Source organism: Camelus dromedarius, chromosome 7 (genome assembly GCF_036321535.1).
Source record: "Camelus dromedarius isolate mCamDro1 chromosome 7, mCamDro1.pat, whole genome shotgun sequence".
Classification (NCBI taxonomy): Eukaryota; Metazoa; Chordata; class Mammalia; order Artiodactyla; family Camelidae; genus Camelus; species Camelus dromedarius.
In genome coordinates, this window is record NC_087442.1 from 64614380 (window position 1) to 64641114 (window position 26735).

Here is a 26735-nt window from a genome sequence, read left to right on the forward strand (position 1 = left end):
TAAGAGCAGATAAAGAATACTTTGGCTCAAGCCAGGGGCCTTCTAGGTGGTACTTCTGAGAGTCACTCCCAAACTAGGAATTTCATCTTCATTTACTTTACTTGATGATTGCATTGTTTTGAAGGTTGAACTTCTACAATCCGAACGGAAAATAGCAGCTCTATTAATTTACTCGTATGTCTGTATTTTAGAAGTAAAAGTAGGTTACCAAGGAAAAATGAGAGGTGCTAATACATGTAATCAACCATGACATTTAAGGGAACTTTTATTATGATAAATATACTTCTGTGTTACTGTGCACTGTGAGTTTTGCTTAAAATTGAAGTAGTAAAATTCAGCATGATTTCCTGTTACCTGTAAGTCATTTGGCTTTTATAGTTTTCACAAAATGCATGTTTTAATACATGAGCATATATTTCTTTCACTTACAAATTTTTTTTCTCTAGAGGTTTAGGTATTAATCTGCTGAGAAAGTACCCTTTGATAAGTAAAACAAAAGTCAACTCATAGATGAAAATAAGTAACCAAAAGAATTCAATAACTCTACATTAAATTAGGTACTTGATTCATTTGTCTCCACATCTAAACACATCATAAAGTAAGTAAAAATAATCGATTTTTTTAAGTCAGTAGTTTTGCAATGAACAACAATACTTCTTTTGGGATTACACCATAGGAAGAGGCCACATCTTTCTTTTTTTTAATTCTGCTGGAATATTCTGTCACCTCTGTTGTCTAATCAATTTAACAAACTATTTGCCTAGATCAACGATAGATTACTGTATTCCATTTCAAACTGAAAATTTTATTATAAGTATATAGGCAAGGATTTAGTCTTCACTCTTGGTATTTTATCGGACTACATTTAAAGTACTCATTTGAAAGCATATTCTTTATTAAATAACAAGGATGCTTTATGCTTTACAAGTGACAAAGGCAAAATCAACTTACTATCAGGTCAGCCAAAGGCTCTCTATGCTGCTGTGCTTAGAAAGAAGCCAGAAGGGTAGGTTTCTGTGCAAACACATAGTGAGATCCTAAGGTGTAGGACCCTTCGTAAAAATTACTTTGGTGAGATATTGGCTAGTTTTTTGCTGCATTGGTTTTGCTGTATTCAAGTGCTTACTGACCCCAAGTCATAGTAGCATCTGCTCCAGGCAAGCAAAAATCACTTCCAAAAAGTGCACTATTTGCTGCTGCCGTCTTGATTTTAAAGAACGACTTGTATAATTTGTGAAAGTGTCCCAGAAATCACGCTAGAGCAGGAATTTGGTCTCAGTAAAGTCCTGGCCTCATCTCTGCGGTCACAGGATTAAATGGGGGACTTTTTAATAGTGTATGTTATTAATCAGTGCCTTACTCCACACATGTGCTCGAAGAGAGAAACTTTATATTTAGAAGGTAAAATCCCCACCAACTAGGAACCCTCAAAGGATATGCCCACAAGCCATTAAATGCATTGACAGTGCAGTGACATTTATGTGCACACATTTCTGTCACTGAAAGTAAAATAAATTACATGAAGTAATTTCAATTACTTTATCAAACACATTTGCAGGATTTCCTGACATTTAAATAATTACACACAGTCTATAGTAAGGAACATGGGTCTGAAATGAGATTCAGTCCTAAGGGAGTAGCACAATTTTTTTCTCTGAAGAGTTTCTGTACTGAGAATGAAGATAAGTGTTCAGTCTTTTTGAATCTTAAGTGCTATTACATTTCAGAAATAGGCCCCAAATCATGGATTACAGATTTTTTCATAGGGCCTACCATAATTTAAGTATTAGCAGATCAAGTGACAGTTCCTCTGATTACAAGCTCTTGTTACGGAATTTTTCTTCTTTCATTAAAATGATTTAAGAAATAACTATGGGAGCTATATGTCAGGTTTTTTATTTATAAGGCCAGAATTGGATACATTTTCTAGGCAGTTACGGTGGTAGGTGGTAGGATGAGTCTGAGTCAGCCTTGAAGAGTTTGGGGCAGCCATTTTTTTTTTAACCTTTTGCTTTTTTTTTTTTAATCTTTTTAATTGAAGTATAGTTGATTTACATGTTGTGTTAATTTCTTGAGTACAGCATAATGATTCAGTTATACATATATTTTTTCATACTATTTTTCATTATAGATTATTATAAGCTATTGAATAAAGTTCCTGTGCTATACAGTAGGACCTTGTCATTGATCTATTTTATATATAGTAGTTTCTATCTACTAATTCAAAACTCTTAATTTATCCCTCCCTGCTTTCCCCTTTGGTAACCATAGATTTGTTTTCTATGTCTGAGTCTGTTTATGTTTTGTAACTAAGTTCATTTCTATCATTTTTTAGATTCCACATATAAGTGATACGATATTTTTCTTTATCTTTCTGGCTTACTTCACTTAGAATGATGATCTCTAGGTTCATCCATGTTGCTGCAAATGGCATTATTTTATTCTTTTTTATGGCTGTGAATAGTATTCCATTGTATATACATAGCACATTTTCCTTGTCCATTCATCTGTGGATGGACATTTAGGTTGCTTCCATGTCTTGGCTATTGTATATAGTGCTGCTATGAACATTGGGGTGCACATATCCTTTTGAATGAAAGTTCCCTCTGGATATATACCCAGGAGTGGAATTGCTGGATCATACGGTAACTCTATTTTTAGTTTTTTAAGGAATCTTCATACTGTTCGCCATAGTGGCTGTGCCAAATTACATTCCCACCAGCAGTGTAGGAGGGTTCCCTTTCCTCCACACCCTCTCGAGCATTTATCATTTGTGGACTTTTTAAAGATGGCCATTCTGACTGGGGTGAGGTGATTTTTCATTGTAGTTTTGATTTGAATTTCTCTGATAATTAATGGGGCCTTCTTGAACTCCTTTTTTTTTCCTGTTGAATCTAAGTTGAAATAGACACAGAGGTAATTTGAAGTAAATAAAGTTAGTTGGAGGAGAGTTGTTTGGAAAGAAATGGTAGTGGTGGTGATATAGGGTCATAAGCAACTTCGACCCTTCTACGTCTCAGCCAAGAGATGTGCTGCATGACTTCCCTCAGCTCCAGGAGCTGAGAATGAGGCCCAGCCCGAAGGATAGCCCAGGCTTTCCTCAACTCCCTGCATCTGAAAGACTGCTTGCTTGACTGCTTTCACTCTTTCCCACTGACAATTATTTCCTTAGGATGTTCTTTATCTAAATTTCAGTTTTTATAACAGCCAGAAAAAGACACCCTGGTTAATTAACGGAGTATTTAACTTCAAACAAATGGCTTTAGAATATCTTTAAGGAAGCAAGAAATAATGATGTCCTACAGAGGAGTGGTGTTTAGACAGATAACCAGTTAGAGTACCTGAGGACTGGTGAGCAAAGGGACTGTAAAGGCATCTCTAGGAGAAGACTTGGATAATCACTCATAAAAGGTTGCATTATGGGCTTTGAATATAAGAAAGGTCAAGTTGCAGTTTTAATTCTTCACTAGTTTTTAGGTAAATTTAAGAAAATTGCTTTCTTAAACCTCAGTTCCCCTCAAAGCAGAAGAGTGATAATGCCATCTCTCAGAATTTTTGTCAGGTTTGCAAACAATATATGCTGAACTACTTACAGTATGTCTTATGTGAGCACTTAATAAATTGTATCATTATATCAAAATGTTAAGTGAAGAGAAGAGATTCAAATTAAAATGCAAATATGGTGCAACTCAGAAGAAACAAGCATTTAAAAATGAAAAACCCAAATGGCTATTATATTTGGAAAATTGGGATAAAGTTAGAATTGCTAAAATTTGTCCAAGAGGTGTTAGGAAGAAGTAGGTAAGAATGTAGGCTGGAAATCCAAATTCCTTGCGTTCAAATGTCAATTCCACCATCTAACAGCTGTGTTTCATTAGGCAAGTGGTAAGCACTTCGTATTCAGTTTACTCATCTGTAAAATGGCGATAATGGTAATCATGCCTACTTGATGGGGTTGTTCTGAGGATTGAACGAGTTGATATTTATAAATCTAGGTCCTAGCAGATAGAAAACACTGAGTAAACTGTTCTCATCACTGGAGGAGACGTCTATCACAGAGAGGAGAGGGGAAAACTACTAACACAAGTTTCACAGCTGTGTACAGGCTCTTGTAATCGATTAGAACTACAAGGGATGCCCACCATAGAGCAAGACTCCACTTAGCATCAATTGGAAAATAACATTTTTAAAATGTACAATAGCATAAAAAATCAGATAAGAAAAAGAACAATCTAATGAAAGATATAAGATCTCTGTACTAAAAACTACAAAATATTACTGAGAGAAATTAAATAAGACCTAAAAAATGGAGAGACATAGCTGGTTTCTAGATTGGAAAGTAAAATATTGCTGAGATGCCTATACCTTCTAAACTGATACATCCGTTCAGTGCAATCTTTATCAAAATGCCAATAGGCTATTCTAAAGAAGTAGACAGGACGGTTCTAAATTACACATAGAAATGCAAATAAAATAGGACAACTAAAGCCGTTTTGAAAAAGAACAAAGTTGGAGGACTTTACCTGGTTTCAAAATTTATTATAAACATACAGTAATCAGGGCAGTGTGGTACTGGCCTAAGCATAGACAAATAGAATAATGGAACAGAAGAGTCTAGCGACAGACCCATACATATTCAGTCACTGATTTTTTAACAAAAAGTGCCAAAGCGTTTTTTGGGGGAAAGTCTTCAACAAATATTGCCAGGAACAACTTGGTGTCAGTATGAAGGAATATATATTTTGATGCTGATCTCATTGCATATGCAAAAATTAATTCTGATGGGTCATAGAACTAAACATAAAATCAGATTGAAAAAATTCTAGGAGAAAATGGAAAAATACCTTTATGACCTCTGGTTAGGCAAAAATTTCAGGTGTAGGACACAGAGCACATAAACCATAGAACAAATTGATTATTGGACTTGGGTAGAATTTTTAAATATTGCCTATCAAAAGGCTCCATTAAAAATCAGTCAATACACCATGAACGAGAAAAATTTAGACTGTCTCAAAAAGGATTTGTATACAGAATATGTAAAGAATTCCTACCAATCAACTATAAAAACACAAATAACCAAATGGAAGTATGTGCAATAGATTTGAACAGGTACTTCACAAAAATATGTTAAGAAAGTGTTCGTGTCATTCATTATCAGCCTGTGCAAACTGAAACAATAGGGAGATGCTACTAAATATTGCCTTAGAATTGCTAGAATAAAGACAGAAAATATCAAATTTTGGTGAGGATATGGAGTGATAGAACCTCTCATACAAAGGTGATGGGAGTGTAAGTAGTAAAGCTACTTAGAAAAACTGTTTGGCAGTTTCTTAAAAATTTAAACATATATCTCCTTTATGACCCAGGAACACTACTCAGAGATATCTACCATGACTTGTAGAAGAATGTTCATAGCAGCCATATTTCTAATAGCCTTATACTAGGATCAACCCAAATGTCTAACAACATGAGAATTGATAGACAAGATGTAGTGTAGCCATACAATTGAATACTACTTGGTAATAAAAAGAAGACTTCTGATATACAGAACAATGTGGATACATATCAGCATTATATTAAGCAAAAGAAGCTATACATAGAAGAGTCCATACTGCAGGATTTCATAAATGTGATATCCAAACATAGACAAAAGTAACCTGTGGTGATAGAAATCTCATATTAGATGTAGGACTAGGGAGAGAATTGACTGGAAAGGAGTGCAAGGGAACATTTGTTCTATAGATACTTTGAATGGTGGTTGCATGGCTATATAGAATTGTCAGAGCTCATCAAACTGAACATTTAAAGTACATGTATTATATTGAATGTTAATTACATCTCAATAAAAAGTGAAAACCTTCCATAAAAACCTGCCAAGGAAAGTATCGGATTGTTGGTTAAAAAGAAATCACAGAACAATCAAACGATGTTGATTTCCAAATGTTGAAAAGAGTATTCCAAGAATAACCCGTAAAGATCACAAAAATAATCATTTGCTTTATTTATTTGTTGGCAGAATAGAATCATCCCCCAGAACAAATACCTTGTGTCCTGACATATGTCGCTACCTAAGTGCAACCATCCTGAGCTGTGTCTCTAATCCCCAGTGTGTTCTAATCTTTAGTGCAGCCGATTCATAAGTCTGCATTGTTAACATTTCTGCTCTCTTAGGTTGTTGTGGCATTTATTTACAACAAACATTTTATGTGTCTTAGATTTTTGTCAGCAATTCCTTGCAATGCAGCCTGTCACGTTTTTATTATTTGGCACCTTATTTTGCCAAATGTGTGATGTTATGTGTGTGTGTAGAGGGGGTGTGGTTGGGAGGTAGAAAGTGAAAGTGTACTGGATGTGACTTGATGATGGATATTTGAGTCCTTGAATAAGGAAAAGCCTAATAGAAGAAAGTTCTCTACTCAATGGAATACGATAAATTCTGAGTCTGTAAATGTTCTGTAACGGATTGATGAATAATTTTATGTACTCTCCTAACTGAGAAACACAGTTTCCTGCTGCAATTTTAAAGAGCTGTAGATCTACTACTTTCAAAATATGTGCATCCTTAGTTGTCAGCCTGTTTTGAGAGTATATAATTGTTCAAATGCTTTGGGATTATTTTTGTTACTGTCTTATAATTATGTGAAGCTGAAGTCAGGAGTGACAGCTATTGCAGCACCTCGATAAGATTTTTTATGCTACTGTCACTCCAATTCAACCTTGAGCCTGATGAAAAGATATCCTCCCTTTCCTAGTTTAGCTGAAAAGCATCTAAGTATATAATTTGTGGTGCTGTACTTATTTAAATCGGATCACCTTGGAATTCAAGTTGCATGTAGCTTTTAGCAAGTTTTCTCTTGCTAGAACTTTGGAGAAAAGGCACAATGAGTTCTGAGGCCACTGTTGAACTGAACTCCTATCGTGATTTAGGACGCATCAGTTAGGTACTGTGGAGTCAGTTCCATTCTGAGGGAGAATTTCTTGTCTGGAGGTCTGTTCTGCCTTGGGACAATGGTATTGGGTCAGAAAGCATAACAAATGCCACTTTTTTCTATTATTTTTTGTTGATTATATCCCTGAGGGACTCTTCCCTTTTTTGAGTGCCTGGTACTTAGTGGTGGGTGGGTTTTATACATTAAATATATATGTATGTATATACATATAGCTGTGATTGACCAGGTAAGAATTATCTTTCAGCATTAATTAGCCAGTTCGTAGAAGATCTTTTGGAGAACAAATGAGCAGGCTCGGTCAAAAGGGAAATGTGCATAATCTTTGGCCAGACAATTTTACCTCTAAAAATCGAGCCTACAGAAATCTTTGTACATTCTTAAAGAAATATGCAAGCTTCTTGTGATATCAGAAATTTGGAAGCAACTTAAATGTCCATCAATAAGTTATGCTATATTCCTTCTGTCAAATACTGTGTGGTTACCAAAATAATGGTATAGATCTCTATGTTACAAAGAGAGGTATCTTCAGGATGTTAATACAAGGAAAATGCAATTCACTGAGCACAGTGTATAACATGATCCCATTTATGATAAACGAAAGAGGAAAGTAACTATCCTTTACATATGCATAAAATATTCTGAAAGGAATTTAAACTGTTATTTGTTCAAGAAGAGAGGAATTAGGCAAGGAGTATTAAAGAGGAGTAATTCTTTTGTGTTGAATTTTAAGATTGTTTTATGTGTATTACTTGTTTAAATAAACAGGAAAAAATTATTTGCAAGATTTTTTTCAACAATTGTGATCTATTTAAGAGGTAGTGAATTCCCAAATTAGGTCACGGTTAACACTAATGAAAATTACATGTTAATATAGAAGATATTGATTGAAAAGATTGCTATTTAAACCTGTAGTTTCAAAAGGTATATTAAAACATGTTGCAACACATTTTTCATTGAAATACTATTGTTTTGTAAAGAGTTGGAAAATATGATATTTGTCTCCTTTTCAGAGTGCGAGATATCTTTATTACTAAGTTTTATAAGTGAGTGATGGTTTAGGTAGCCTTCTGGAGTAGGTTCGTTGATGGATCCCAAAACATACACTCAAGTCCTAAATCCCTAGAACCTGTGAATGTGGTCTTATTTGGAAGTAGTCTTTGCACATGCAACTAAAGGATCTTGGGATGAGGTCATCCTGGGCCCTACATCCATTGACAAGTATCCTTAAAAGAGTTAGTTAGAGGCAGATTTTATAGACAGCAAAGAAGACATGCAGAGGAGAAGGCCATGTGAAGAGGGAAGCAGATTTGGGTGATGCAGCTGCAAATCAAATAAGACTTGAAGTCACCTGAAGCTGGAAGAGGCAAGGAATGATTCTCCCTAGAGCCTTTACAGGGAGTGCAGCCCTGCAGACATCTTGATTTTAGACTTTGGGCTTCCAGAGCTGTAAAAGAATAAATTTCTGTTATTTTAGCTACCAGGTTTATGATGACTTGTTACAACAGCCACAGAAAACTAATGTACCATACCTCTCCTAAATAAAAATATGAATGCTTTAGCGTGCAGAAGAGATCTGAGAATTTGAAAACTTAAAATTCTTTCAAATTTCCTCTTAAATTTTGAAAAGAAAAAACTACCAAGTAATTATAATATTGGTTATCAGAAATAAACATGATTCCATGTGTTTCCCTAGGACTACCAAATACTGGAAGATTCCTTGGGGATCATCTGGTCCAGGGCCATATACAGAAGGAGTGTCAGGAAGGAGTCATGGGTGTTGGAATCAGGCTGGGTTAGGGCTGTAGTGAGTAGTGAATGATAGAAAAGTAGTGTCTAATTTACCCAAAGGCACCGCAAATCAAACAATTAAAAACCCTGTGAAGGCAAAAGAAATATAACTATCTGGCCCCTGTGTGCTTGTTAAAACTCAGGGGGATCTACTGCCAAAATGAAGTAGGGAAAAGAAAACTGGAAGACAGTGGGCTGTCCCTGTCCCATCATCTCACTAGCAGCCAAGCTGATTCCTCCCTCCTACCCTAGTGTTACTCTGCCTCCTACTCTCTTTATCTCTGCTAAGCAGAATGGAAAGAAACTAACAGGTATTGACCAGCATGTGTTGGGCACCATGCTGGTTCTTTCAGATGTGTAATCTCATTTAATTCTCTCAACAGCCCCATGAGATTGGTTGCCTAAGGTCTCAACTAGTAATGCAGGTCCCTCTGGCTGTGCAAACTCATGCTGTTTCCAAGACATAATACTGCTTCCAAAGGAGGGCACAACCAGCTGTGAGACTTCGGGAGAAACACAAATCTGTCCTCTTTTCAAACATATGTCATAGTTAGTTTTAATAATCATATTAATTTTTAATATACTTGAATTAGAAAAATGTATTTTTCTGCAGTGATAGAATTACCTTCACTATTTTTTTCTGTAACTCACATATCATGTAGGTTTTTCTTTTATCTTTTTGGCTTTGTAAGAATCTCCTTTCCCTTAATAAATCCAAGACAATAGACTTACTGCTTAATTATTTTCCTTAATTTTTCTCAGTTTTTCTCCAACTGCTGAAATGATCAGATCACTTTAGGAATGTGATCTGATTTCCCCTGTACTTGCTAAATGAAGCAGTTATTTTGTGTATCTGCTCTTTTATTTAAACAGCTGTATCTTTAACGATTCTGTCTTTTGGATTTTACACATGCTCACAGAGCTAAGCTTGGCTCTGCTAGAAGACAGTCATTTTTTGTTGTTGTTGACACATGGGGAAAATGTACTTTTAGGTAATATATTTTGGGTAGGAATCTTTTGCCTGTGGTCATTCTTCCAAATGGCATGGGAATTTTCTAGTTATTTTCTTTACTTAGTTAACCAACACATGTTTGTTTATGGCCTATTATGTACCCAGCATGTTAGTTGTAGACATTTTAGATGTTTTGAAAGACATAAAGAGGAAATATAAAATATGACTGCAGTCTTTAGATGCTTGCCACTTAGCTGTGGAAATAAGACTAACACATAAAGAATCAGAGGTGTGAATGCCTAATTGAGCATTAGAATCTGAAAAACGAGCACCTCAGTATGAAATATAGTAGTTACAGAAGGTTTCATGGGGATTGTGGAATTTGAGCTAGACCTACAAAAATGGGTAGGATGAATTGGTAGGTGATGAGTAATTTTGTTTATTTTTGTGGAAAGAATAGAATTAAGATAAATGTGGACATGTGTGTATTTGGGAGATAGTGACTGGATTAACCTCACCAAAGAGAAATAAGGAAAAAAATAAGGAGGATGAGAAATTAATGTGGTGGCCAAATGGCAAAACAATTTATGCTTTAAAAGCCAATCAATCTAAGGAATTTAGATTTGAAAGCAGTAGATGATAATCTTCCTGTGCTGGAAAAGGAAATGATAAAAGGATTTATAAAGGAGATTTAGCATCCAGACATGACAGTTGGATTAGAGTAGAAGCAGGAGCAGTGTCAGAGTCAAATGTATAGGAGCTAAAATGTTGCTGAGCTAATCTGGTTGTGATACAGGGAGAGCTTGGACAAGGGCAGGGGTAGTGGGGATGGTGGGATAAAACAAATTATTTCAGGAGGTGTTGAAGGGTGAAACAATGAGCTTTGCTTAGAGATGAGAGACTAGATGCCTGAAGGCAGCTGGAAAGGACACATTATGACTGAGTAGGGAGGGAAATGAATGGCTGGATAATAGATGACAGAGCCGAAGCAGTAAGTGCATATAAGCCCAGTATTACTGTGGTAAGAAAACCAGAGTGATCAACTAAAAGAATAGTCCTCACTTAGGAATCTCGTGGAGAACAGGAGAGGAGAAGTAGCATCAGAGGGACGGGAGAAGCCATTAAGTAAGTTATGAAAGATGCCAGAGGATGAGTGAATCTCATGAGTGGGTCATTACTAACATCAAGCATAAGATGTTGAAGAATATGTCTGAGAAAAGGCTAAAGCCATCAATTTAGCAGGAAGAGATCCTGGACCTCTTACAGGCGATAGTTTTTATGGAATGGCATGCACTGAAGTAGACGGTAAAAGGAAAAGGAAGGAATTAGAACAGTTAAAAAGAGAAGGAAAAAATGTAGATCAAATATTTGAATAGTCTGGCAGCAAAACCAGAGAAGAGTATTGATTAGTAAGTGGACAGCTAGGCAGGAGTGAAAGAAATATTACGATAGCTAGCATCCAAGATGGTACCCAGTGATCTTCATTTTCTGCTATTCATACCCTTGTATATTTCTCTCTCACATGGAATGGTACTGACTTGTAGAACCAATAGTATATTACAAAAATAATGGTGTGTGACTTCTGAGGCTAGGTTATAAAGATGTTGTTGCTCTGCCATGTTCTCTCATAGACTCTTCATGATCAGGAGGACACCAGCCATCATGTCATGATGACACTGAAGCAGCTTGTGAAGAGAAACCTGAGGACTCTTCCCCACAGCACGAGGTTAGTGAGCTTTCTTATAAATAGATCCTCCAGGTCCAATCAAACCTTCAGATGTCTTCAGACATGGCTGACATCCTGACTGCCACCTATAAGAGACCCTAAGTCAAAACCACCAAGGTAAGCCACAACTGAATTCTTGACCTATAGAAACCATGAGATAACAAATGTTTATTGTTTTAAGCCAGTAAGTTTTACAGTAATTTGTTGGGTGATACTAGATACCTAACACAGATTTCTTTAGATATTTTATTTTATGTGTGCGTATATCATTTCTGTTTTGGTTTTGGCTGGTGAAAACCTGAATATGTTTTAAGGTCCTTATGAATATTGGAATGATTCAAGATGAGACTATCAGGAAGAGAACTGCAAGACTAAGGTCTGAGTGGCTAAAAAAATTAGGACTAAAAGCTGGGGAGATGGTTTTCAAAGAGCAAAAGTGGCCTATTTTCTGACTGTAATGGGAAGTTTAAAATAGATGTAGACTCCATTTCATCCTGAGATGAAGACAGTAGTGCCTGAAATAATTCACATAAGACCAGTTCAATTTACTAAATCTTCTATATGTACGTAACCTTATGTATTAATGTTTTTACCTGAATAGGCTAGTAGATAACCTACTTATCCATAAGACATTTTCTGTGATGGTATGCTTTAAAGATTAATGGTGAAAAATGTTAAGTTCATTCCTCACAAAGGTCAGGAATCTGCTAAGTGATTGACTAAATGCATATATAAACTTTATAATGAAACAAATCATTTTAGTCTTTTTAAACCATCTGCTCGTACATTGGCATGAGGGAGCATGTGAATGAACTCTGTCAGTCCTCTTTATCATCTAAAGGTCAAATGGACTTGTGAATTTGTGTCTGTGTTCTCAAAGGCTTATGTGGCTGTTAGTCTAATAAAGAGGGTTGAAGAGCAATACAGATGAGATTACATAGATTTGGTTTGTGAACTGATTTTGACCCTGTACAAGTTCTCAGATTCTGCCATATGCTCTTGACTATGTATCTTTAGGGCGGGAATGTTCATTTATCAATATTGTTTGAACATAATCCATTTGTAGGGTGCTGTATGAATACCTCTAAAAGCTAAAAAGATCAGTCAGAAAAGAATGTTTCCCCATGTAGCTTATAGTCAAGTATGATTGCTATAGGCAGGGGTGGCCCTGGTGTCAGAAGACAGGGGAGTAAGAATACATGTGTGCCCCGAATGTCTCACAGGATTACCGCACGTGGAGTCCTGTAACGGAGTTCTTCTTAGAGTGCTCTTTGGAAATGAGGTGACAAAATGAGGGAACATGTCATCCTTCTAACATGCGTTCACAAGCAGCACTTTACCATGTGAAATATCATTACTGATGACCAGGATGGCCTCTGCGTTCCCCTCAGCTTGACTAAACTTGAGACAGGTTTCTTCCTTACTGGGAAGATCTCCCTTTTCTTAGAGCATTTACTTTAGAAAAATAGAAATTGTATGGTCTTTCTCTCCCCCCTTTGAAATGTATGTAAATATTCTCCAAGCCCTTTGCCACTTTTACAACCTAGGCAATGTCTTTAATAAGGACCAGGGAACCATCTCTTTGAAACATAAACAACAAAAGATCACCTCTGTCTCCTGTAAGAGAGGTCAGAGCCTATCTTTGTTGGTACCATCTGGCAAACCCAGATGGCCTATTACAGGCACTGGATATCTTGCTCCACACTTCCTTTAGTCTACTAGGGGCTACCCTAATGTCCTCCAGTGCTTTTCCACTAGCTCACCCCATCCGTTAAAAATCCTCCTACCTTTTGTTTCAGCAGAATGGATTTTGATCTTTCTCTCCTTTTGGAATAGCCTAAATAAAGTCTCCTTTGCCTGCTCAGTTCTGGTACCATTTTTGCTTTGGCTCTGGAGATGCTGGTGTCACCTGGCTTTTGTCCAGGTTCTTGTCCCATCCCAGAAAGAATTCAGAGACAAGATGCAAAGGTTAAGAAAGTAAAGTGAGGATTTATTAAGGGCTACATAGGACACTCTCAAGGGGAGAGCAGGCAAGCTCAGGTGAGCGGCTGCCCTGAGTTTCTTTGGCAAGTTGGCTACATAGAGTGTAAAAATTACTGGGGGAATATTCATGGGGGAGGGAAGGGCTTGGGGCATATTCCCTGATTATCATCCCATTTCTACCTTCCTGAAGGGAGGAGGGATTTTTGTCCTTATTTAGTCTGGATTGAAAGTGTCATGGCATCAGTGCATGATGAGTACTTCTAATCTGCAAGGCTAATTTTATTGAGATGAGAGCATAATGAGCAAAAGGTGACATTTCGACACTGGAGATTCCTGCTTTTCCCAATTTTTTTGTCGGCCTCCAGGCCTCTCATGACCCCAAAAGGTCAGAGATTTTATGGTCAGCCCAGGGGGTCCTGCTTTTCTTTCTCTGCCCGGGGATCCCTGCTGTTCACATGATGTATGGTTTCCTGCATTTGGCCTGTGCCCCTCCTTTCTGCCAAGTTCTGCCATTTGGCTTGCGTCCCTCTTTCTCTGCTCATATCTAGCTATCTGCCTGCTCTAACACCACTTCTCAGATGTAGCACTGTTAACTATTTTTAACATAGTGCTAAATAATATACTTTTATCAATATTTCTTAATTTATCAATTTTTGATATCATTTATTGATTTCCAGTAAAAGCTAAGGCAATTAATGCATTTAAATGCCTTCCTCTTCTCACTCATGTGTTCTACTCCTCGTTTTCTTATATGTGATATTATAAACAAACTCTTTTAAAGTTACCCTAGTGGTTACCTTTTTCACTTAAAATAATTATTAGATCTCTGTATCTTGATCTGACCAAGATGAGTGGCTCTCAGACTTGAGCATGCATCAAAATCATCAGCAGGGCTTGTTAACTAACACTCAAGTTCCTAGGCCCCACCTCCTAGAATGTGATTTAGCAAGTGTGACTTTTAAATTAACAATTGTTAAGTAGAGCCTGGGGCTGGGCTGTGGGGCTACTGGATGGTGAAAAGAGGCTCAACAAAAGACTACAAGGGAATTGAAACAGAGTTTATTGCTCACAAATCTTGGAGGAAGTACACAGTGTGCCTCAAGGAAGGTCAAGGCAGAGTGCAGGCAGGACCTGGATACAAGCCTTTTGTAGGGGTGGTGGGTGGAATGCTTTGGGATTCTTGGGCTAAGGCCACATTGGTCAATTCAAACCAAAAGGAGCAGGGTTTGGGGAAGCTTTGGGGGGGGGGGGTCTTATCTAAGGGATGCGCAAGGGATAGGCCCTGGGAGGCGGGGGGGGGGGGGGGGGTGGAGGAGGATGCTAATCATAAGGGTGGATGATTCCTGGCTCTGCTTTCTGTTATTTAGGGCATTTACTTAGGGAGGGGCTCCTGCCAGTTCAAGGCCTCTTGGCCACACAGAATGAGTTCTGAGCAGCAGTACCATGGAATGGTTTAGCTAGACTTTAAACAGCTGGTCTGGGGTTAGGCTGGAGAATTTGTGTTGCTAAGACTGCTTTAGATGGTATTGACAGTGCCACTGTTAAACATTGGATGAAGAAATATGTGGATCTACACTTCTCTTTATTCTTCGCTCCTTTTCCACATCAACTCTGTCGGCTATACCATTACCTCTACATGGTCAATATTTACCAAATTACATTATTTCTTGTTATTTTAATGATGCTTCCTGTTATTTGCATATGGTCAAAATTTGAAAACCAGTAAACAGCATTCACAATATAATAATAAATTTAAATAGTGATATTTGATCCATGAAGAAGAAAATATAAGTATGTATATAGGACCAAAATTATGAATCTTTTGAGAATCTCTAACTCATGCCCACCTTCACCTTCAAATGTTGGTTCTGGCTTTGACCATGGAGTGTCTTTCGCCCTCCACTTGCTGAAGATGTCGCAGGTTGCACACCAAGTCTGGGGCCTTTGTGATGCAGAAACTAGAGGACAGGAGAAAAGTCATAGATCAGAGGGTATGTTAAGGCTGGTAAAGAGTTTTCAGGCAAGTTTGGAGAGAAGGAGTAGAAATATTTCATGTATAAGGGAATTAGATGGAAGATTTATAGGAATTTGAAGAAGTATTGTTGTCTGTGTAATCCTTTAAGGTGCAAGAAATGCCAAGAAAGATTGACTGACTTTTTAATGCAGCTTTTTTTCCCCCAGGTTCTGTATTTTTGTCTTATTGATTAGAAGGTCCAATGATTTTTATCTTTTTATTAAGAAGTTCCAGACCTTTAATAAACACAATTATATACTGAAATTTAGCTTCTTTCTAAAGACATTTGAACCCTAAATTCTTTTTCTCGTATTTTCTTGATTAAGGAAGTCTTTGTTGTGGGACACAACAGTGGCTGGTCGGTGACATGGTGACTTGCAGGTTGGTAAAAGAATTTACCAGAGATGGAGGAAGATAGGAAAGGCGTTTGTTAGGTTAGCTGCCATAGACAGCAGTGGGCCACACAGACGAGAGGTGCCTGTGTCAGTACGGAGGGTTGGTTGTTGGGGTCTTTTACGAGGTAGGGTCACAAGGTGCCTGATCGACTTGAGCACAAGTCTCTGGCTGGTTGTAGGTGAGGTAAGAGGTTTAGGATCCATGAAGGGTGGTGGGGTTTATGACTTTGATAAGGTGGGCTGAAGCAAGCCAGCCTGATCTATTGTGAGATTAGGCATTATCTAGGACTATTAGTTTGTTAAGGCAGACACACCCAGTAAAGAGTGGACTTTATCTGTTGAGGGATCACAGGCAGACATCTGAGAGCCCAGGAATGGGGGTCATTGGACTTTGAAGGATGTCAGTTGGCCCCACAGTCTTTTTAATTCATTGAGATGTAGATTTCTTTTTCAGATGTCATTCTTAATGAATGCATAAAACAGGAAATGATAAATAGATTAGTTTAAAAAATAATTTTCTTTTTGGTCTCAAGGCCATTGTACATGCATAAAAATTATCGAAGATCCCTAAGAACTTCTGTTTATATATATTATATATAGTCAACATTTATTGTATTAAAAATCAAAACTGAGAAAATTTAGAAGTGTTTACATATTAATTCACTTTAACAGTATAAAAACTACTGTTTATTAACATAAACACTGTTATGAAAGTTAACTACACTTTTCCAAAATAAAAAATCCTTATTGGAGTGGCATTGTCTGACATTTGTGTAAATTGCTTTAATGTCTGGCTTGATAGAAACAGCTGTGTGCTCACATCTGCTGCTGCATCGGTCTGCTGCCATATACTGCTTTGGTAGAAATACAAAGAGAAAATCTGTTTTCACACATACGTAACTGGAAGAGGGAGGAGTATTTTAATAGATTCTTTAAGGTAATTGTGAAGATTTTCTAATACTACTCTGAAATTTAGTTAAGTGATGGTTTCTTAAAGTTTGGTTGTGATGTGGAATCCGAAACTATATTGTATTAGCTTTTTATTGCTGACTCAAGAAATTACCACTAACGGAGTGATTTACAATTCTTATAAAGGATTTTACTCTTCACAGTTGTGGAGGACAGAAGTCTGAAATCAGGGTGCCTGCTGGGCTGCACTCCATCTAAGGCTCTAGGAGAGACTCTGTTCTGTGTCTCTTTAACCTCCATTCCTTGATTAGTGACCTCATCACTCCAATCTCTGCCTTATCCTCTACTGTCTATAAAATCTGCCTTTGCCTAATTCTTATAAGAATAGTTGTCACTGGATTTAGGGCCCTCCCAGGTAATCCAGGATAAGCTTCTTCTCTCAAAAACCTTAATGTAATTATATCTTGTGACACGTAATTCACTCTTTAATCATATAAGGTCTGGATTATTGGGATTAAGATATGGACATTATCTTTTGGGGGACCACATTCAGCCTGCTACACCAATCAATGACCTGGTCCTACTCCATCGCATTACAATTCATTGGTTTTTATCTTGCAGTCTGAATTGTCTTTTACCATGTGTGAGATTTTAACATCATGCATTAGTCATTTGGAAAACACACATTAACCGAGTTATGAGGATCTTCCAAATCTTCCAAACATTTTATTCTGTAGTGTCAAAACCTGCTGCTTATTAACATCAACCCAGAAATTATCAGAAAAGTCTTTGGAGATTAAGAACACACATAGTGGCAGATAGACGTTTCCCAAAAATTGTAATTTTCACTTGGAAGCTCCAATTTTGTCATTGGCAACAAATCTAGTCAGTTCTTTTCCTTGACGTGACAGGCTTACTTTGTTCATTTTTAAGAAATGTTCTACCAAATAGCCCCAACCAGAATAACTATCATTTGTTTGTCTGTCATTCTTTCAAGTAAAAATAGTGTCTATGAAAAAGTATCTCGTTCAACTCACAACTCAATTGTATGTGTTTTTCCTAAAAGCAACCATCATGCTTCAGTATGCAGCAAAGTACTTCATGTATAACTGCCCCTTGTCAAATGGAATATTTAGAAGATGCATATCAAAGAGGTGAGATTTAATACAATTAATAATTTCTGTTGCTTCTTCAAGAATATTTAAGTGAAATTGGCCATTCTCCTTTATTTTGGTTTTTGTTTGTTTTGGTACTCTCAGTATGTGGGGGTGAAAAATGTGACTACTGCTATAACTTGGTTCTGCTTGATTCATGTGAAGGTGCCAGCAATTTTACCCATGATCGCTTTTGAGCATCAGTGTACATGTCAGTGTAGTGAAATAAGGTAAATAGTACGTTAAAAGTGATCAAAATAGTTTTGACCTTGCAGACCCCTGAGAGGTCTCAGGGACTCCCTGAAAACTCCCTGAGTTAAGATGTTCTCAAACCTCTTAGCATTTAGAGTCTAGCTCTTTTAGATTTAGAGTTTTGCTACGTTTTCCCATACAGAATTACACTTTGTATCATCAAAATCATTAATAGTTTAGCATTTCTGAATACTCTGCAATTTTTTTTTTCCAGGCTAATGATATCCATTCAGTATGTTCTGGCATTGAACTCATTCTGTTGACACTTGGTGTAAATAACGTGAAAAGTTCAGGCAATAAGCAGGATGCATATTCCTTCCTCAGATAATTCCAAAGTTGTTTATGACTGGACAGTTAAGGGATTACAATTGTCTAGTCTTGCCACTAGGGCTGAAAACTGAGGTCATGTTTGTGCAAGCAGTGATTGTTCATGTGATGTTGAATCATATGCAAAAATGTAGCATACTGTCCCTTTTGTTCTAGCTGCTTTTGTGGCTTTCAGGAGTATTTTATGGCTTTCCTCATATAGGTTTGGAACATTTCTAAGCTTGCAAGTATTATAATGGGGTCCTCGCATTATAGCCTCTAAGTGGTTTTGTGTTGTTTGTTTATATACTATATTCCTTCATAGAAAGATTTAACATAAATACTAATATTTTATAAATTAACGCAGTCTCAGTGGAATTATCTCTCTGGGGATAAGCATGTTGATTAGCCATTCCATTTCATCTGGAAAAACAAATCAGCACGTACAGCCATGAATGTCCTGATAAAAAGAGTAGTGGTATGTGGAGTGAAATGGCTCTATCAGACATGGAAACATAAAAGATCAAAACAGTGTCTTATGACATTCAGACCAAGAGAAGAGAGTAAGAAAATCTGTAAATGGATCCTAATTCTTGCGAAAATTTACTATGAAGTCAGCATATCAAATCAATGGGAGAAAAAATGTACTTTTTTTTAGTAAGTAATGTTGGGATAACTAGGCTAGACATACAGTAAAAGTTCCATTCATCCTCACACCACACTTCAAGAAGAATTTCAAGCTAATCAGAAGTACAAATGTAAAAAGAAAAAACAAAATGTACAAGTTCTGGAAGGAAACCTGAGCATGCTCCTCTGTGCCTGGAAGTAGAGAAATTTCTATCTAAATTCATCTAAAATCCTCTAAATATGATTAAATACAGAAGCAGTAAAGACTGCTATATTTGACCATTAAAAGAAATGAATGGCAAAAGAATTATAAACAAAATCAAAGATACATGATAAACTAGAAAAATATCTGCCATTTATTTCAAAAATTAAGAGTTATTATGATACAGGCTTTCTAAAAATAGAGAATGGAAATTTCAACTGTAGAGAAAGATTAGCAGAAAAAGAGAACGAAATGATTCTTAAACATTGGAAACGTTTCTAAAGTTTGCTCCCACTAAGTAAAAGACAAATTGAAACTACAGTGGATTCAACTATATGAGACTGACAAAAGTTCCAGCTTGACAACATGTTCTTTGATCAAGCCTGTGGGGAAGCAGGTGTTTTCAGATATTGCTAATGGGAATATAAAATAATACAGCTATTATGAAGAGAAGCTTTACAATGTCTAGTAAAATTTTCTGTCTCTAATTTTTGACCCAGCAGTTCCTCTGATTGATCTGTCTCAAAGGTACTCAGGCAAAATTGCAAAATGATACTTGTGTAAGACCCTTCATTGTAGGACTTAATTTTTCAAGTCCCTTTTGATGTATATTTGGGTTTGGTACTACGTAAAAGAAAGAAAAAATTCTATACGTATTGCTATGGAGTAAAACACTAAGGTAGGAAAATGTGTGTAGCATTTTGTTGCTTATATCTAAATATAAATATTCAGATGTGTAAATGTATATACATGTAAGCCTATATATACACACACATATGTATATTTATACGTGTATGCATATGTATATATATAAATACATAAATTTATGTTATATAAATGTATATAGGTATATTTAAAATATATATAAATATGTATAAATACATATATAAATTTGCTTATATTAAAATAATGGTTGACTAAATCAGAACATTTTCTTAAAAGGTGAACAATATATGGAGGGCAGAGAAATAGAAGCCAGAGTGCTTTGAGTATACCACATTTTATGGATTAGACTTTGAAACCAGGTTAATGCATTTATTTTTACCTGAGTTTAGAAAACTTATACAAAGAAACACAAAAGCAGTATAACATAAAAACAAAAAGGAGCTAATGAACCTAGTTTGACATATTGTGATGGTATGAATTGTATAGAAAGGAATCATTAGAAGTGATTTTAAATTCTGGTAAATTTACCATAGATCCCTAGTAAATTATATTCCAAGGAAAAAGCTGCATACTGTTGACCTTTGAGCAATGTAGGGGGTTGGGGCACTGACACTCGAGCTGTGGAAATTTCAGTATAACTTTCATTGGCCCTCTGCGTCCACGGTTCTGCATCCTCAGGTTCAGCCAACTTTGGATCCTGTAGTGCTACAGGATCTACTTAGTATTTAAAAAAAAATCCATGTGTAAGTGGACTTGGAAGTGCAGTTCAAACCCAAGTTGAAGGGTCAACTACTTAAAAGTTGCATTTTTTAAAGTAATTGTTCTATTCATTATAATACTGGGATTGTTATTCTCTTATTAGTAGAATAAAAGAACTAAGGAATATGTTAATATTATGAGGAACCAAGTTTTTCAAAGAGAGGGAAAAGAGATACAAATAACTTAAAACTTAGAATTGAATAGAAATAATTGATACGAACTCACACTCCATTTATATACTGATGTAGCACATTTCCTTGCTTTGTCTATTGAAAAGCCTAAAAAGAGTGAACTCTGTGGCAGTGAATGCCCGTAGTAGTCAGATTACTGTCTCTAAATACCATTCCCTATCCTTTTAGAAATCAAAGTATCTGGGAAAAGTGAGAGGCTTAGGTACAGAGCAAAGAGCCCTATCAAACACTTCTGTTCGCATTTTCTGCTTAGGATGCATTGTGTTTCCTAGATGTGTCGATTTATATTCTTCCATTCCACGTGCTTTAAAGTAATCTTCCATTCCAGAATGTACTCAGGGTTTAGCTCTTCAATATTTATTGCTTCTTCTCCATTATTAGCTTCTGTGATTCCAACAAACACTTGATTCTTCTTCCTGTCCATGTCTTATAATCTTTCATATTCTTCATCTTTGTCTCTTTCTTGTTTCATTATGGATAAATTTATTTGTATGTATCTTTTAGTTCACAAATAATCTTTTCTGCTGTTTTAAACGTTCATTGAATTATTTATTTTAAATTCATTTCTATAAATTCTATTTTTAATTTTATGTATTTCTGATAGTCCTTGATTTATACTTATCTTTGCCATTGCCCAGTTTGTTCATTTGAACATTTTCATGCATGGTTCTTCTAAATGCTGGGATGGACAATTTCAAAATCTTCAAGACTTGCAGCTATTAAATTTTTAAATTAATCTGTGATTTCTTGTTTTTGCTGGATTTGACTCCAAGTGGCTTACTTTCTTATCTGTGTGGCAATCTTTGTAATGGAATGCATGCTTTTTATCTCTGGAAATTTTGCAAGCTTACTCTATAGGATCTTTGTGCTTCTTAAGAGTTTTGGGTTCACAGCAGATAGCTCAGACACAGCCGCTCTTCCAAGAGTCAGTATCCCCATGTTGCTCAAAGACTTGGCCTCAGGGCTTCCTTGCTTCTCTCTGCTACCAAAAGTCTGGGCTGGCCCACTCCTTAACTCCCTGTCTCTCTGATTCTTCAGGACTGACTCTAGTTTTCCCACATTGTCCTCTGGGGCATAGAGCTAGTTCCCAGTTAGCAAAGCCTTGGCATTAGAACTGTGGGATCTTAGAGCAGTTTGTTCCCATCTGGGCTCCATCACTGATTGACATGCTAGTGTTGGCCAATACTCATATTCTCCTTTAACTTCATAAATTAGACACTATAATCAATTATTACTTTATCTAGACTCCATTGTAACATTTTTAATGCTTATTATTATTATTATTATTATTATTATTATTATTATTATTATTATTATTATTATTATTTTATTATCTGTCTTGATTGGGAAAGTGACTAGTTTGGGGTGTGTAAAACACAGAAAAAATTTTGAAAGACTTTGGGTCCTCATGGAAGTCACTGCTGCCTTAAACATTAACGGACATATTTTCTAGTGTAGTTTAAGTAAACACAGTAAAATCTTGTAGTGGGTCTGCAGGAGACAGAAAAATTGTATGGTATGTGTAGATAGGATTTTGCTTCATTCCAGTGGCCTCTCCCATAGACTTGATTTCAGTGATGGAATCATGGCCAATAGCTTGAGCCAGCAATTTACAGATTAGTAGACAAGGAGATTTATTGAGCTAAATGTAAAATAAAGGAGAAGGATTTCATAATGTGTGATGGAATAGTCTAAGCAAAAAGTTGTTGTCTCTCCTTGTCTGTACATAAATCAGTGCCTTATCATTTCTGTGCAGTCATGCGTAACTTTTTTTACTCTAGAATTATGAATAAAATCTTTGTAATACAGGCCTTGGAATACATTTTTTTATGTCACATTTCATAAGCATCTTAAAAATGCCATTCTCCTATTTTCTTCTCATTTTTATTCCGACTTTCTCGGTTAGAAACTCCCTGTCCGGTAACTCACCCTGTGTGTGTGTCAGGAGCAGGCCCTAAGCAGCACTGTGCAGGTGGCTCTCCCTCAGACGCGACACATTCCTCTGCGTGGAGAAAATAGGAAATTCAAAATGCATACTCCAGCCTTAGTGTTCTGAGGGTTTGTTTTCCTTTACAGAAAGTAAGGTTTTAGTGGTGATTGTTATTAAGGTTGGGTGAGACCTGTTGATGGCTGATTTGGTTTTGTGATTCTCAAATTGACCCTTTAGGGGTAAATGTTTTTCTCTTGTTTATAATTCCATTCTTCATTTCTATCGCCTTTATTTCTACTGCTGCTCCAGCCTCATTTCAGAAATTACTGTTGATGGGAAGAGATGGGTATAACATGAATTATCTGTCTGGGTCATATTGCATCCGCTTTACCAGTAAGATTTGTTTAGAATCAGTGTTAATGTTGCTGTAAAGTTGTGAAAAACAGTGGAAATGGGAGACAGATACTATGCAAAACTCTGGCTTTAGGCAGTCCTTATATACTAAGCATATCATGCTAAAATTGTTTTTTGCTTTAGACATTAACTTTTTGTCTCAAATGAAACAGATGGTTGGATTCTGGTTTGTTTTCTAAGCATCAGTCTAGGTAATTGAAGTGAGAAGAAACTCTGCTGGTCCTGGCAGTTCTGGATTAACCAATTAGCATCTGATGCTTGGGATGAAAAAAGTCAGTTAACAAGCCCAGGCTGCAAATACATTTCTCACACCCACAATCAGACTCAGCTAAAGAATTGGCCATCCAGTGATAATGATTTTCCATCACTGTTGGCCTGGTTTGAGTCCAAATTACTGCCCTGGAAGGAACATTGCTGTGCGTTATGTATTGCCTCCCCATTGCTCCATTTCCTCTCATTCATACAGTGGTTTCCCCTTCATCGTATCTTCTCTGGTTGCAGGGTCTATCTCTAGGAATCTCCTAAATACATAATTATGTTTGCTCTTAGGTTGTCTTTTATTGATGCTTCTAAAATGTTTTGGTTCCTATCCCTTCAAGGTTTAGCTTTTAACAGTTACAAAGAAACCTTTTCACCTATGAAACTTCAATTGGCTTCAGTACTTGCTCATTTAGAAGGTGTATTATTATGTTGCTTCTTTATTGTAGAGCCATTTATCATTTAGTTCAAATCATTAGTAATCTCTGGAGTTGAGAGTGCTCTTTCTATTTATTGGAGATTCCCCGAATTAATTTTGTTAAATTACATCCTTTTGCCTTGAAGTAAATAATTGTCAGTACGATCATGCTGTTCTGAGGAGAAACGAGTGGTACTTTTAACTATATCCATGTGTTCTTTTCAGAAAAAGATTTATTTCCAGGAAAATGATTGGAGAAAACAGGAACTGAGGCAGAAATGTGTTAGACTTTTTAAACCCTGGGTCTTAAATATTCACATATGTTTTATGTGTTGTACCTGTGGTGTGGGGTCTGTTTTATAATTACAGAGGGAAATACAGTTCTGGAAAGAGATAATATCCAATATACGATTTCTCTGGAGACATCCTTTTTGGGATTACCATGAATTTTCTCTCTCTGTTGGCCAAGAAGGGCAAAGTAAGAATGGCTTTTTGGATATAGTAAAATCTTTTGGTGATAGACAGATACTTCTCTTGACAGACCTTTTTTTTTTTTTTTTAACCCTTAACTCAAAAAGAGAATAATATTTATTAATTTAGGACAATTGGAGCACAAAACACAATGTTGCTGTTTGACAGTAAGAACTGTGAACCATAAACTACTTAATGTGATTTGTGAGGTACACAACCAAGCCTGTGTTACATGTTGCACAGTCACCTTAGCAGAGTATTAATTCATCTATGCTGCCAAAGACACCATCTTCTGTTGGAGAGTTGACAGGTAGTGGAAATGGAGATGTGTGCCCTTTGTTAAATTTTCCTCATTGTACTTCCTTGAGTTGTTCAGGAGCTGCGAGTTACCTGACTTTATCTAGAAGAATGGATTCTTAACCCACATAGTGAAAGAAACATCTCAGAGTCCTTACATTGAATGGGAAATAGAATCTGGAAGAAATTCCAACATTGTTTAGTTCCCCTCCCTGTCTTCCCCCCCATAGTGTTGGCAGAAAGAAAGCTATCAATGATACTACTTCCTTTTGGGAAGAATCAGGAAACAGAAAGTTTTGAAAATTTGACATGACATAAATATGGCTCTGCTCGGTCTTCTCACATTATGCTGCAAACAGTTTACTACATCACAAGAATTGTCAACATAGCCTCTGAAGACTAGACAAACAGAGCAGGGATATTGACTAAGAGGCAGAAACAGAAATGTCCGAAATCCTGCAGAGCAAATGCATTAGATTTGTTACTGTTTTTTTTTTTCCATTAGGTACTTCTGAAGATGAATGGATCTTGTTTATGTTAGTTTAGATTTAGAAAAAAAGAACTGAAAACAGAATTAGACATGTGAGTCAAAAGAATTTAGGAGCAACGAAATGATCTGAAAAGAAGTGGCAAAATATATAATTGAAGAAAAAGGAGTCATGAAAATGATGCTGTGTGACTTTGGCTAGTTGTTTGTATTCTCTGGGCCTCTAGCTTCTTTATCTGTGCAGAGAGCAATGCTGATCCATGAGGGATGGGGTAGTGATGAGAAGATTCTACTGGGCACAGGCTGTAAGGGAGTGTATCATCTGTAGAGAACTTAAACTAAAATTCAGTTCCCCTTTTTTTTCTTTTAAATCATCATGTATAGGCAATTCTAAATGATGGTACTGAGAAAATACCCCCTACCACTGGGGAGGGCCACTCTTGCTGGCTGTCTTCTATCTTGCTGTGGCATTTCCTTCTCTACATCTCAGTTACATTGTTTTTAGTAGTGGAAGCACTGTTGAATATTCATAATTTCACTGATAAATCTAAAGAAATCGGAGCTAATGCCTTTCCATATCAATGATAAAATGACATGATGGAAACAACAGGGAGAGTTTGCTGAACAATTTGGACATCTAGGCACTATGCATAAATAATTGCATTTCTGTTTACTTCAATCACAAAATGATTATTACTATGTTTTTTTAGTTGAGAGTTTGAGAACTTAAGAAACTTGCCCAAGGTCATATACTTTATTGAACTTAAGAAACTTGCCCAAGGTCATATACTTTATTGGTGTAAGAGCTGAAATTCTGATTTCAAATCCTACATTATTTCCCATTATAAATACACTGCTTCCTACTAACTTCTGTCATCTTTGGGGAATGCTTTTTAATGAGAATTTGGTAATAACTATATTCTTTTACTTCTAGTTCCTATTCCCCTTTCATTTCTCCATTCTTTTAGGAAAGGCTTTCATAGTCTCTTTACCTACTCTTGACTCCTTTGGCAAGTCTGTCCAACTTGCACTAAGTCAGATGTGGCTTTCCTGACAGATCCTGTAAGGTACTTGGGGCAGTTTGGGAAATAAACATGCAACGTACAACTTTCTAGGCCATCTACTTATAGGGAAACCAGTGATGCAAATGGGCCTACAGATTGGCTACAACCTAGTTTGCTCTTGTTAACTGTGAAGGATCTGGTGTTACTTCAGTCACCAAGAGAACCTTAATTGCTGAATTCCATTGCCACTTGTTATAGACTACATGTTTGTGTTCTCCCCGAATTCATCATTTGAAAGCCTAATTTCCCATGTATGGTATTTGGAGATGGGGCCTTTGGGAGGTAATTAGGTCTCACTTGGGGGTTAGTATAAGAAGAGAAGATGGGAAGGCATAAAAATGGAGAAACCCTCAAAAAAAAAAAAAAAAAAAAAAAAAGACAGAGAGCTTGCTTCTCCCTCTGCTCTCTGCCGTGTAAGAGTACAGCAAGAAGATCACCATCTGCAAACCAGGAGGGTGGCTGTCATCAGAACCCAGTTCTCCTGGCTCCCTTTCCTCAGACTTCCCAGCCTCCACAACTGTG

The 26735-nt window shown here is 36.6% G+C and overlaps 1 long non-coding RNA gene across 3 annotated transcripts in view; it reads left to right on the forward strand.

Annotated features, from left to right (window-relative positions):
* The window catches only part of LOC116153975 (uncharacterized), a 445662-nt gene that overhangs the window by 248385 nt on the left and 170542 nt on the right, over positions 1-26735 (forward strand). For all 3 annotated transcript variants that reach the window (XR_004137755.2, XR_010381710.1, XR_010381709.1), the window contains one exon: positions 11322-11416. This is a non-coding gene — a long non-coding RNA (uncharacterized LOC116153975). The remainder of the gene's footprint in view (positions 1-11321; positions 11417-26735) is intronic.